The sequence below is a fragment of the Physcomitrium patens genome, chromosome 1 (genome assembly GCF_059467195.1).
Source record: "Physcomitrium patens ecotype Gransden chromosome 1, ASM5946719v1, whole genome shotgun sequence".
In the NCBI taxonomy this organism is placed as follows: Eukaryota; Viridiplantae; Streptophyta; class Bryopsida; order Funariales; family Funariaceae; genus Physcomitrium; species Physcomitrium patens.
This window is the reverse complement of record NC_143410.1, coordinates 17,579,955-17,592,207: the sequence shown is the minus strand read 5'-3', so window position 1 is coordinate 17,592,207 and position 12,253 is coordinate 17,579,955. Positions and strand designations below refer to the sequence as shown.

Here is a 12,253-nt window from a genome sequence, read left to right as displayed (position 1 = left end):
TGAGCGCCTGTTCAAACATTTGTTGCAATCTCGGCGACTTGCACTGGAGTCTGAGCCCGAGGTGAAAGCCAACAGAGCACGCTCAGGGATCGATTCATTCTTCCACACACCGAGCGTCGAGCTGATCACCGACATGGCGGAGTGAACCGAAAACCATCTTCTTACTGCAATAGCAATGTCGGGGTGATTCGATGGCGGTGAGGTCGAACATCGTCACCGTCTCGAACTTCCACAACCGACATCGATCATGAGACCACGCATTGCAATGAGCTCAAGCTCATGTCATCTCCGTCTTTCTTTCTCAACACGCTTGATGGGTGGCATTGTTGTAGATCCACAGCACCGACACTGACCATCTAGTAAATCCCACGTTGACGTCGTCGTTCTAAAGAAAGGCGTCGATACAATCACTACTTTCAAGTGGTTGTACAGCATGTGTTGTACAAAATTCTATGTAGAATTCCATAGTGTTTGAGAACAATGCTAATTATTGTGGATCTTTTCAAGTGGCTTTGGCCACATTGCAAAACAATTATTTGTCTTAATTTTTCTATTGATTTGTGGATATTTAGTAAAAACATAGTAGTTATATAACAAGTGTGTATTTTGACATGTAGCTCAATGTCAAGAACATGAATATCAAAGAACAAAACAATCAATACATTTTTGTGTCACTCAAAAAGACTAAAAAATACCTCAAAAATGATATAATATTAAATTAGAATGGCTATCTCCTAAGTCAAGAAAATTAGAAAGACTTGAAACAAGATTAAGGACTACAAAAGCATTGACAAGAATGAAAAAGGCTTCAACTTTGCCTCCATATATACTATCTAACTAAAAGCTATGAAATAACATTTATTCTACCAATTAAATACAAATATGTGTAAAGTCAAAGCCACATCTATGAAACTTCTAAGAAGCTTTTCTACAAGATATTATCAAATTTATTTACTTTAATCTACTTCTATCTATTCATATTATCTAGGTAATTATTGGAGTAAATATATATATGTTTATGATGACAAAACCAAATTCTTAGTCTTAAGTCATTGTATTTGTATTAATGTTCAAGTTAGTTTTTTGTAATTTTTTTATAACCAAGATGATGATGTATGTAGATTGTGTTAAGAACAAATCTTGGTCTACTTGAATGGAATAAATACAATATTAAAAAATTTCACCATTCAACAATATAAATATGATTCAAAGCTTAAATAATGACTGTAAAATGTTAGCAGTATATAGAGTATACTAAAAATAAAACTTCTTTATTAGACTTTTTGTCAATACATTGATTTTAATTTTAATTCTATTTAAAGAGGCTTTGAAAGAAATGATGATTCTTTATAATCATGTGTATTGTAGCTTCTTTTTATCCAATAAAAAGAAGCTACAATACACATGATTATAAAGAGAATAAGCTTTCTACACAAATAATTATTAAATGACATGAAGCTTTGCACTTTTCATTCAAATTCTTATGAGATTAATATTTTTTTCCTATAATGAATATATTAAATTTATAACTCAAAGTTCTAAAAAAATTAATTTTAATTTTAAGTATATATATATTTAATTTAATATTTTATTTATTTAAAAATATAAATTATATAATTAAAGAATTAAAGAATTAAAGAATTAGACAACTAATTATGTTTAAATATGAAATTCTTTCTTTTCAAATTTACATCAAAATATGTAAACAAAGTTAATGTGCATAGGGTAATAGAATATGTATTTTGGTTTTTATTCTATAAAACAATTAGTAGATAATGTGAGATTGTTAATAGACAATAAGGTCCTATGAATTATTTAATATGAATTTTAGCTTATTTATCTGGTTTTATTAACATATATGCTTTAAAAAAATTCAATAAAGAAGGAAGATGTGACTTAAATTATCAAATATCTTATTTGATGATATTCATTAATTTTTATTATAGAAGGAATTTAAAAGAAGAGAAAAAAGAAAATCATTTAAAATCTCTTCTAATCTTGTTTGTCTTTAAAACATTGTTTTGTTTTTATTAAAGAAGATGTTTTAATATCTCTTGAGATAATAAAGGAAAATTAATTTAGATACTTATTGGAATGGACATATTTTACATATGCTTTAATTTTTTAATTTAAAAAATTAAAATTAAAGTCAAAACAAGAAGACATTCTATTAGATCACCTTTTTATTAAATTTTTTCATCCAACTCTAAATTTCTAAGTTTAAAAAATCTAAATCTAAGATGAAAATTTTAATTTAAATGATCTTAGAATTCTTCAATAACTAATAACAATTTAGATAACAATTAGATATAATGATCTAAATATCAATAAGACACATCTTTTTATAAGATTTATAATACTTTTTGCAAAGAATAAGTCTTTTTCAAGCTTAGAAACTACTTAGAACTTTAAAGATTGATGATTCAAGTTCATTCAAAATTACAATTTAATCTTTAAGATTTGATATTTAAGCAAATCTTCAAAGGACTTGAATTCAAGTAGGTTAATATAAAAATCTAAACGAAGATAGTTAAAGAATTTGAGTTGATATAAGATGGAAAAATTTGAATGATATTAATTTTAAAAAATTATTTATAGCTTTTAAATTTTAAATTTTAATATTTATAATCATAGAAATACAAAACTATTAAGATGTGACACTAAAAAAGCTCTATATTTCAAAAAAAAATTGCTATGACTTCTTTACAAATTGTTTAAACATACAGTTTTTTACAAAAGCTATTCTTTTATGATTCAAAAGCTTGTATATAATGTTGTTTTCTTTAAAAGATATGTATTTGTGGACTATTTGTGTAACAAGATATAGATAAGATATTTGTACACATAGGAATAAATAGTTAGAACTATGGAAGTTTCTAGAATTAGAATTAGGTTAGTAGATCGAGTAAGTTCTATTGTGGAAATTTCTAAAAAGAATTTAGGGTGATTATTTAGATGGGGCCTATCATAAAACCTTCTAGAAGGAATTTAAGGTGATTATTTAAGTGGATTCTACTACCTAAGAATATTTTAAAAATTCAGGGGCGATAGAATAAAATATAAATAAGACTGAGCAGGGCCTTTTGGAGCATTTAGTCATATATGGTTTTAAATCCTTTCTCTTAGTAAAATTTGGTTTTGCATCTGTACGTTTAGTTTTTTTCTAGTCTATTTGTGATGAGGCTTATTATTGTTAAAGGTTAGAAGGGTCTTGGATTTTTTTGAGATAGTCTGATTCTATTCTATTGGTATCAAAGCAAGTGTTAGACTGTTTACTTTTGGTAGTCTTTCAAAAGTCATCATCTAGTCCAAGATCAGTTATTATAGTCATATTAGGTATTGTATTGAGGCTACTACAAGCTATTTGAAAAAAGTCAATTGAGAGGTGAGAAGGCATTACAATAGTAGAATCTAGTGGAGAAATTACAGTATGGAAGATATGTCAAAACAATCTTAGATGGAGGCTCAAATACAACACCTCTTAGGCCACATAGCTACTTTATAAGGATAAGTAGAAGCATGAAGGACAAAAGAGTTGATAATTGCTAGGTTGATATTGAGTAAGCCTAGTACAAACTCTGAGACTTCAAGACAAGAAGATATATGTCAATGGTTCTTTAATATGCAACAATACCTCCAACTATCTAGAGCAAATACCATTGAAGGAATTATATATGCAACTAGCTATTTGAGAGATGCGGCAGTCATTTGGTGGCAACATTGAGTTCAAAGCTATGGAGCTCAAGGTGGATTTTGTGATTGGGAGGAATTTGAGACCTAATTTAGAAATCAATTTTGGCCCATCAATGTGAAAAAGATAGCATGCAATCAATTGACAAATCTTACATAATTTAGGTTGGTACAAGATTATGTCTCCTGATTCAAGTCCCTATGTCTTCAAATTGACAATGTTTTAGAAGCGGAGATCATAGATCGATTCCTATGAGATTTGAAACTTGGAATCCAAGGAGAGATGGAACTAAGAGATCCACAAACATTCAAAGAGGCAATTCGGATTGTAGAGAGGGTCGATGCTATAGATTTCAAAAATTGTAGAGTACGACGTATATGACGAAGTCATATGATACTATTTAATACTATGAGATAACAATCAATGCCAATGAAGATTGATGCCCTACAAAGATCATTGACACCACAAAGATGACAAATATTGGTACAAAAGAGATTGTGTTTTTATTATTGGGAGGCAGACCATCAAATCAGAGGTTGTTTAAAACGTCAAAATTCAAGTATCAGCAAGACAAGGCGAATTCACAGTCTCAAATTTCACTAAGTCGGTAATAAGACATAGTAGAAAAATGGTGCTCTTTAATTAAGGCATCAATGGTTAGTATTGAAAATAAATACTATCTCTTTGAGACAAATAACATGGCCTTAATAATTATAAAAATAGTTAATTGGTGCATTTAATAAGACTATTAAGAAGACAACTATGTTGAGTACTTGTAGATTGTGGCTCTATAGAAAATTGCATCCCAATTGAAATTATTGCGCAGCTTGGAATTAAAACTAAGGCAATCAAAAGAGGAAATATATACCTTGTAGATGATCAAGAGAACGTATTGAGTGAGACGTATAAAGAAGAAACCTTGAGATTAATTGATACTTACATCTTAAGAGAGAAGTTCAAGTGACAAAGCTAAGTTATGATATTATCTTTGGTATGCCATGGCTAGAGATGGGAAATAAGTAGGTTGATTGGGTAGCAAGGACAATCTCTTTTAAAGATGGAAGATGCAAGGTGACTTTTTCCACCTCCACATTAAGTGAAAAGAAAAGACAATGTGCAATCAAAAAATTATTTATAGCAATAACCTTTATAAAGAAGCAAATATAGCATGAGCAACCGATATATATGGTAGTTCCAAATCTTGCATCAATGGTAGAAAGACAGCCAAAAAGGTAGAAGAGATAGAACAACTCATACAAAATATTAGGATGACTTTTCAACTAACATACTTAGTAGTATGCCTCTTGATTGAGGTGCCCTGCTTTCAAATAGAACTATTGCTTGGAATCAAACCAAAAAGTCGACCAATTTATTGCCTAACACCAAAAGACTTGAAAAGCTGCAAAAGACATTAGAATTTTTTTTGGATAAAAGCCTGACCTAAAAAAGCACATCACCATAGGGAGCACATGTACTCTTTGCATTTAAGAAGGATGGTGGACTTTGCCTTTGCATCAACTATTGAGGCCTTAATAAGTAGATTGTTAAAAATGCATATCCACTTCCATACTTGGATGATCTTTTTGACCAACTTTGAGGTACAATCATCTTTAGTAAATTAGATCTTTGGAGCAACTATTAGAAAATACGTGTTACAAAAGAGGATATAAAAAAGACAATATTTTGTACATGCTATGGACATTTCAAATGATTGGTTCTACTTTTTGGCTTCATTAATGCTCCAACTTCTTTTATGGGTCACATGGAGAGATTGTTTTAAGACCTTTTGGACAAATATGTAATCATCTTCATTGATGATATTCTTGTATATAGTAAAATCCTTGAAGAACATGAACAACATCTACAAAAAGTGCTACGTCAAATTAAAAGATAGTTGCTTCTTTTGCAAGCAATCAAAATGTAAACTTTGGAAGTTGGAAGTCACCTTTTTGGAGCATGTCGTGTCCTCTGAAGGCATGCATATGGAACAAGATAAGGTGAAAGCAATCGAGGATTGACCAACCCTTAAAGTTGCTTCTAAAGTTCACTCATTTTTAAGCCTTCCTAGATACTGTTGCTATTTTATTTGGCAATTTGCTCATATTGTTGTCTTATTGATAAGCCTATTAGAGTAAGGTGCCTCATTTGAATAGAAACTGGAGCAACAAAACACTTTTGATAAGTTGAAGGAGGCACTCATTATTACTCCAATATTGCAACCATATGATCTTAATCTTCCTTGTATACTTGACATTGATGCTTCTCACTTTGCTATTGAAACAATCCTTCAACAAGACTTTAGTAGGGGCCTTCAACTTGTGGTATATGAATCATACAAGCTCAAAAGGATAAAGCGCAATTACTTTGCATATGGTCAAAAGTAATTAGTGATTGTACATACCACAAAGATATGGCAATATTATCTATTAGGGAAGCTAATGGTTGTTTCGACTAACCATTGATCCTTACTACATGATTTGCATCTAGAAAATATAAAATTGTAGCATTATTGTTGGAAAGAACAATTATAATTTTTTGATATCCAACTTGAGTACAAAAAAAGGCAATAACATATTGTGCCAAACAACTTATCACGGTGATCAGACTTGAAAGATAAATTGAGAGATAAGTCAGAAGTTGCTACCATTACTAGTGTCATTTTAAATCTAACAAAAGAGATAGAATAAAAAAAATCTATATATTGAGATGCTCATTTTAAGATGGTTAGCAATTGATTGAAGGTAGTTGATATACAGTATCAAGATTATACTCTTAATGATGGCTTGCTCTATTTCAAGAAGTAGATTTATGTACCCGATAATGCTATACTCCAAATGCACATACTTTAAGAGGGACATGACATCCCAATATCTGGACATTTGAGACAAGAGAAGACTCTAGAACAGATCTCAAGAATATGATTTTGTGCAGGTTTGAATTGTAATGTTTAAACATTTGTATGCTCATGCAAGTCAACGTAATAAAGCTCTATATTTTGCAAGTGAAGGAATTTCATACCAAGCCAAAATGCTTTCCGAATTGACACCAATTACTATCACCACCAGTTGTAGTTGATGACAAATAAAAATATGAAGTGGAGAATATTTTGGAGTATTGCTATCTTTGCCATGGTAATAGATGTCCACAACTTCAATACGAAGTTCTTTCAAAGTTTATTCTATTCACGATGCAAGATGGGAACCTCCACAAAACCTCATCCATTGCCAAAAGATAATTTGGAGATAACATTGGGAGCAAAACGAGGACGTTTTATATTAATGGACGAAGATTAACTGTAATAGGGTATAGATAAGATATTTGTATTTTTGATACATAGGGATATATAGTTAGAACCATGGAAGTAGGAGTACATAGGGATATTTAGTAGACAGAGTAGGATCTATTGTAGAACTTTTTAGAAAGAGTTTAGGACAATTATTTAGGTAGGACTCACCATAAAACCTTCTAAAAGGAGTTTAAGGCAGTTACTTAAGTGAGATCCTATCACGGACATATATATTTACCTCAAAAAGCTAACCATGTATTGGTAGCTTGTGGAATAAGTTACTTCCATGTAGTAGCTTGTTGAACAAGCCAACTACGTGGCGCATACATAGATAACTTGACTTGCAAGATAAGACATGTAGCTAGCAAAGTCAACAAATGTTGGAGGTCCTATAGGACATCGCCACGTGGCTCTTAGTTAGATAATATATATATAGAAGCAAGAGTGAAGCCTTCTTCACTCTTGTCAATGCCTTTCTAGTCTTAGTCTTGTTTCAAGACTTTCTAGTCTTCTTGTTTTTGGCAATAGCCATTCTAGTTAATATTACATCACCTTTTGAGTGACTTTCTAGTTCTATTCAGTGATAGAAGAGTGTATTGTGGATTCCCTTTCTTCGAGATTCATGTCCTTGACAGATCCACTACCCAAAAATATTCTAAAAAGTCTAGGGTGGTAGAACAAAATATAAATAGGGTTGGCCTAGGCCTTTTGGGGCATATATTCAGACATAGCTTTGGACCCTTTGTCTTAGTAAAATTTGGTTTTTAAACTTTTTGTTCAATTTTATTCTGTTCTGTTTCTATTTGCTCAGTTTTGTCTTTCATGTCCTATTCTGTTTAGTTATATTCAATTTTGTTCTAGTCTATTTGTAATGAGGCTTATTGTTGTTGCAGATTAAAAGGGTCTTGGATTTTTTTGAGATAGTTCGGTCTGGTTTCAATTTGGATTCAAATATATATATATATATATATATATATATATTAAACTAGAATTTAGAATAATCTTTATACTATGAAGTTTATTTGATTTAGATTAATTTAATATTATCAAAATTTTTAAAAAATTACATGCAAAAACTATTAATTTAGATTAAAAAAAAAACAAACAAACAAACAAACAAAACAAACAAAACTACAAAATAAGCCAAGATTTTTAAGAGATGGAACAAATCTTAGACAAAATGACTTTTCATTGTAGAAAAAAGAATTTAAAAATTAAATAGATTTTTAGAATGCCACAAAGTGACTTCATGATTTATACAAGTTTAAAAGAGCAAGCATTCTTGTGAAATACTTTCATTATTTGTTCTTATATCCACCTTAATAAAAGACATAAAATTAAAAATAGATTTATTTTTTAATTTATCAAGTTCAATCAGATCATTAGATATATCTTATTTTTTGTTTTGTTTTGTTTTGTTTTTTTTTAAACTTTAATAATAATTATATCAATGACCTATTATATTTATTATTCTTTCTACAAAAATTAAAATGATAGAAACCAAATATATATATATATATATTTTTTAACTTTAATATTAATTGTAACAATAACCTATTATATTTATTATTCTTTCTACAAAAATAAAAATGATAGAAACCAAAAATCTTCTAAGAATTAGTAGATTACACCTTGTTTTATCATTAATAGAATTTAAAGTACTTTTAATTCTAAATTTTCTTATATTAAAATAATTATAATTTATGTTTTGTGCAATAATACACCATGACTTTAAAATATTTCTTTCACTTATCAAATTTTTATTAAAATTGACTTTAAAACACTTTCTTTTTAATAATAATAATTTTTACATATAGAGAATTGTAAAAAATAAAAAAATAAAAATAGAGAGTAAAAAGCTGATTTATTTTTTAAAACTTATACCTATTACTATTTTCATACTTTTCAAAAAAGTATGCATGCAATTAACATAAATGCATACATAGCTTGTGGTTTACTATGTATGCCATAAAGTATGTGCATAGTTATGCACACATGCATTATTATTTTTTTAAATGCATTGCATGATTTTAGCTTGCATATAGTAGACAACCTAGCTCATTCTACCAAAAAGAAAAAAAAGAAGGAGAATGTAATTTAAATGGTTTCTAATTTATTAGGTAAATTTTAATAATGTCACAACATTGCATTGTTGATAGTATCTCAAGGCATTATGGTGACAAATCTATAAGAAAATTCTAATTTAATGTGTAAAATAAAATAACTACAGTGTAACAACTAAAAAAAAACGTAAATCTTACACTAAAACAACTTGTATAATTTTTTAATTTATAATTATATTTCATATATCTATTTCATATATCAAAGTTTGAGATGCTTATTTATTTATATGCAACATGATTTTCTTTTATTTTTGATGTATAATTTGTACCTCTAGCACCTCCAACAAACCCTAATTGCCACAAACTAACCCTAATTGACGCCAAGTGCCGCTATTATAAATGCAAGCATAGCTTCTTGTGATTGACATGGTTGATGCTCTTGTCACTCTAAACGAAGGTGTTGATGCCTTCAATTCTTAATGGAAGCAGTCTCCGTGAGGATCTGGTCTCGTGGGCTCCAGTGGCGTCAGTTACACCGCCATCTACCTGCTGCTGCTATTTCGGGATATCGGTATACGATTTCATGTTTGAATTGATTGATTCGTATTCTGAAGGCGTCAATGCATGTGCGGAGGATCTGCTTGGGAGCAGTGTAATCAGCGGAATAGCCGAGAATGGTGTGTGATCAGTGTAAGTTTTTTTTTTTTTTTTTTTTTTTTGTGGTTTCTCAAGTATTATTAGAAGTTGATTTGAGGTTTCGGAATTTGTATGTCTTTCGAGCTCCTTAGGGTTACGCCTGGTGATTCATATAACTGACCCGAAAGTTTGGATTCACGGGGTTTCGTGGCTCTGATGCTCGGATTATTAGTCGAGCTATGCCACTGTTAGTGCCTGAATGTTGTTTTGTTTGTTTGTTTGTTGCTTTTGAGCGTGGGTGGAATTCTCCCTGAATTGCGTGGATTACGGCTGATCCTCGACCCGGCATTTGTAGCATTCAGATATTAGGGTTCGTGTTCAACTGTGCAGAGAGGTTATCATTGGAGGTGTAAGTGTGGTGATTATCTTCAGGTGTCGAGGCCTGCTTGCTCAGGTTATGTTGGACTGGAAAATCGCGATACGATGAGTTGTTTTTATCTCATTTCGAATTCGAGTGGGATGATTAGCTTCGTGCACCTAGCTGTGATATGCCTCCTGCTGATGTCATGTACTAGTTGTAATATACTTTAGGCTTTTCGCCGAAACTCCTAAAGATCGAGGTGAACAGTTGTTTTATTCTGTTTGCACTGAAGACAGACTTAGCAGAGCTCATACCTCCAATTAGGTGTGTCTGTTCATTGTGTACTAACACAAGAATGTAGGAGGAACTTCGGCGCCTATTTTATGTTTATTTAGCTTAGAAAATTGGCAAAATTACTCATCTGCTGATTTGTCAAACCAGAGGATGTAAGCCTATTTTTAACATTTATGGTGTCACGTTGACATTTTTATCCTAATTTCTATTTTTGAATTTTCGTGGAGTTGAATGTTTTAATCAGGTCAGAAGAAGATTACGAAAGTAAGAGTACCTGACAAGTGGAAGTAGGGTGCTAGCAATACCACTGAAGGGGGTGGATGAAAAACCGACTGGAACAAGCTTCTCTTCAAGAACTGGTTTGTTTCTGATGTCACCAGCTTGCCATATTTTCTACAATCTCTTTGGTTCCATACTTGAAGTATCGTGCTTTGTATTCTGTTTTGCTTTGAGAAGAATAAGAAGCATTCTACAACAAGCCTGCATGTGTAATTTGAATCCCTGAAATCAAAGTTTTGAGCATTGTTTGTGATATGTTAAGGTACACTCCCTATGGTAAAACTAAGTGCATAATCTGCAAGCAGCAGGTTCACCAGGTAGGGAAGTATTGCCAATCGTTTGCCTAAAAGAAAAGATACGATGTTATGAAGAGATTTCAGGTTTGGTAGCAATGTATCAATTGCTTCTTCAAGTTCATTTTGGTATGAACTTCTGTATAGTGTTTGAGCGTAGCCTGAGTTTATTTCTCCTGACGTACATAATTCTGAGACTGCAGGTGTATGTGCCATCTGTGGAAAACAAGTCTTATGCACCAAAGTATACAAGCGGAGCAATGTTCAACACACGAAGGTGGAGACACTTCTCAATCATGAGATACGGCATTGTGCTGCAGAAACTGATGGTTTCTACAACTTTGTGCGGATAATAAAAAGACAGGTCTCATGAATTATTAAATCTGAACCCAAATTTTCAGCGCAAGAGTATTTTCGTGGAAAAGAATCGGCAGCAGTTCCATCCTCTGTGTAATTATGTATGATCGTACGACATGTCGTACAAACTTGGGATTAGCGTCCATAACAGTGCGATATTTGTAATCTGCGAGAAAAGTTGGACCCTGCATTATCACCTGTTCTGTTTCACCAAATGAGAACATGTACGACTCCGCATTGTAGATAACCTACGAGTTTGATTAGTAAAGTACCAATCTAGGATAGAGGCTTTTCTTACTTTGACACAGTTAAGAAGTTGACTGCTATGACCTGAAGGATGAGGCTGCTACAGGACGAGCTGCTATAACTTGCTTTTGAAGCACTTTTTCGAAAGCTGCTTTGGCAGTGGAAATGTTGAGATTTTCGAAAAGTTCAAGCATGACCCCAAGCGGCCGAATGTGTCATGGGTCGGTGTGCGCCATTTTTGCTACCTCTTGTTTGAAGCATGTGTTCAATGCTATGAATTACTTCTGTCGAAGGGGAAGCACATGCACAGGTCGGAGAAGAAAAAGTCCGAGCTTTTCCCCAATTATTGCGCAAGCAAGCACGTGATTGCAGCCTGCACGACCTGGAGGTACTCATGCCCTCGTCGATACCTCCTGTGACATGCTGATTCAGATTTGCAAAGAGTAGTTGCAGAGCATTACATGTACCATAAAAGACCTGGCGCTTTTCCTCTTTAGGGTGTAGAGTTTTTCAAATAAGATTCTATGGACGCATGACATGAAGATGAGCTTGGAGTGCCAACAAATCTGACATACAAAGAGAATGTTTATTGAAAACAACAAAGTATCTAAAAATACAGACTCTTGAGAATATTAATATTCTAATTTTACTAATTTACCTTTTTCTGTTCCTTTTAAAAGTAAAGGATCAAAATAACTACGTTTAATTTGGGCATATATATATAAACGTATATATATATATATATAT

At 31.7% G+C, this 12,253-nt stretch overlaps 1 long non-coding RNA gene across 5 annotated transcripts; it reads left to right on the top strand.

Moving 5' to 3' along the window:
• Nucleotides 1-9,300: 9,300 nt before the first annotated feature.
• On the top strand, nucleotides 9,301-12,048 carry LOC112287580 (uncharacterized). 5 transcript variants are annotated; one of them, XR_012217932.2, is made up of 5 exons: nucleotides 9,301-9,730; nucleotides 10,067-10,130; nucleotides 10,576-10,690; nucleotides 10,873-10,927; nucleotides 11,107-12,048. It is a non-coding gene; the product is annotated as an uncharacterized LOC112287580 (long non-coding RNA). The 5 variants fall into 5 exon arrangements; XR_012217934.2 differs by having other exon boundaries at nucleotides 9,363-9,730; nucleotides 10,916-10,927; XR_012217933.2 differs by lacking the exon at nucleotides 10,873-10,927 and having other exon boundaries at nucleotides 9,311-9,730.
• The last annotated feature ends 205 nt before the right edge of the window (nucleotides 12,049-12,253 follow it).